Source organism: Lactuca serriola, chromosome 7 (assembly GCF_051521515.1).
Source record: "Lactuca serriola cultivar US96UC23 chromosome 7, Lser_US96UC23_V15, whole genome shotgun sequence".
NCBI lineage: Eukaryota > Viridiplantae > Streptophyta > Magnoliopsida > Asterales > Asteraceae > Lactuca > Lactuca serriola.
Window position 1 is genome coordinate 104,821,395 of NC_136414.1, and position 2,727 is coordinate 104,824,121.

The window sequence follows — 2,727 nt, forward strand, 5'->3', positions numbered from 1 at the left end:
ACTCACGTTTTTGAATCTTTGGAAGGTTCAAAGTTGGAGAAACTTGAGAGGAAATGATGTTGTGTGCTGCCAAGGTGTTAAAGGAATGAAAGGAAGGGGGCTACCCTTTATATAGGGGTAAAAGGTGCTGCCCAAAAGTGAGTGTGCTGCCAAGGGAGTGGGTGTGCGGCCGCACACCCGTGTGTACAACCGTACACTCCTCCATGAGGTGTGTATGGCCCACTTTTTCACTATTCAACACTCCGACTCATTCCTAAACTCAACCTTGGTTATATATACAAGCTTAGAACACTTAAGTGACCCCTTGAATAGCACTAGAAATCGACGAAACAAGTTGAATATTGATTGAATTAATTAATTGTACAAGATTGAAATTCCGGGTTGTCACAGTTAAGCACTTGCATCACGCTAGGAGCATTGGGCTGAAGGACGATATTAGTTTAGATTAGATAGTTTGGAAACGTGTAATAGATAAATTCTTATTAACATTCGATGATTAAATAAAAGAGTATTATTTATTAGTAATGTCACTGTCTTATGTTAATCGTTTATCTTTTGTTTCATTTTGCATGTTTTGACTTCCTGAATAATTGATTTATTTGATAATAATCGAATTATTCAAACGGTCCACAGTCGTTCATATGTTGGAAGTAGATATGAATGAAGATTGTCATGAATTGGTGTGTAGATTGTCTAAAGTGTATTAGACATAGCAAAAGTTTGCTACAACGTTCATGAGTGCTTATGAATTTGATTTGAGCATTGGAATAGACCCACACTTGCTGAAATCACTTCATGGAATTTATCATGAGTGATCGCAAGATGGTAATATCATACGGTCTTAAAACATAGATATATGGTTTATTGTTTGCTAATTGGTTGTGCACTGATAATGCGTAAACACATCAATAACTTGATGTTATAAAACGCATTGTTGTGTATGATTTGATTAGTGGATAGTAAATGCATATAAGTCGAAGTTTATCTGTTCCTTTTATTCTAAGAGGATAAAAGCGATATCAGGGCCCCTCGATGATTTGATTTAACTTATGTGTCGGGCCCGATCAGGACTGAATTGATGTGTTCAATTAAGTTCTATGTCAAATGGATCTGAGATCGAGATAAAAATTGTTGGACAATGAGTATGACAATGTTCCATGTAACTGTCCACACGATATCTAGAACCGAGGATTGTGCGATCCCTTATATGAAGGATAGGTTACTGATAAGATCAGAGTTTGACAACGTCTTTAAGAGCTACGATTGCTAATCAGATTGTGCTTGCATTTGTAGTTACTAGACTTATCCAAGTGGGAGACTGTTGGATTAGTGTCTAAGCCCGTAACTATATTTGGTAAGTACTTGACCCGGTTGTGCATGGTCTTTTTGGGTTTCCTTCACCACAACAACTTGACAGGGTAATTTATGAAGAGATAGAAGATATTATTATAATACATTATGAGAATAATATATTAAAGGAATAATTATATTATTTAATTAATATTAGTCATAGATTAATTAGGAATTAATTTGGTGACTAAAAGAGGTTAATTAAATAAAGGGGACTGGAACTTTCAATTGTGTGATAATTGGTTTTTGGGCTATGGATCCTTATGGATTATAGGGTGGACGAAATTAAGGTGTATGGACTCCTTAAATTCGTCCAAGCCTTAATCTAGAAGGATCCTTGGATTGCTTAGGGCCTAAGTTATCCAATTAGGGTTTCAAGATGTTACCCTAGGAGCTCAAGTATTTAAAGACCTTAAGGGCTACAGAAATCGGCTACCAGAAACCTTAAGGAGTTCCAAGATCCGATTTTGTGCCTACATCCTCTCTCCAAATCATTCTCTTGCTAGTTGGTGTTTGTAAGCCATTAGAGGAGTGACAATTGTGACTCTAAGCTCCAAGAACAAGAAGATTCAAGCAAGCTACAAAAGGTAATCATCTAGATCTGATTTCTTATGTCAAATTTGAATTGTATTCACTAGATCTAAGTTTTGCAAGACATGGATACATTGCATGTTCAATTAGAGAAACCTAGATCCAAGCATTAGTGTAACACCCCGAGTTCAGAAGTGCAAGTTCAGGGTTCTTAGTGTAAATAAGGAAGATCAACTCGGCGAGTCGATGGGTAGACTCAGCGAGTCGAGTCATAGTTCTGGTCGTATGCTAAAGTGACCAACTCGGCGAGTTGGTGTTGGAATGAGAAAAACCCTAATCTTCGGGGTTGCCCCCTATTTAAAGGACTTTATGTCCATCACCCAGACCCCTAATCCCCCAGAGAGTTCCAGAAGCCCTAATATCTGAGAGTGTGAGCTTCGAGAAGTGTTTGGAGCTTTGAGGAGTGAACTTTGTGAAGAGGACTTATAGATCAAGAGGCTAGCACCAAGGATTTCGTGTTAATCAAGAACCCACTCCAGTTTGGGCACGTTTTGGGAGGTAATAAGTTGTTATCTTAACCTTTTCTTCTAGAATCATTCGTATGTGGAGGCTAGGGCTTTCCTTGGTTAAGAAATTTTATTATGGAAGCTAGATTCGAAGTTGAAACTTTAGATCTGAACCTTTTTTGAGTCCTAAGCCCATAAAGTTTATAGTTCTTGCAAGGATGAGACTCTCCTAAGGTGTAAAGCTCCATTAGAAGCTTAGTTTGGTCATTTAGAGCCCCTAGAGCCTTGCATACACGTAAAGTTTGCAACTTTACGTGATAATCATGCCCTAGAAGCTTGG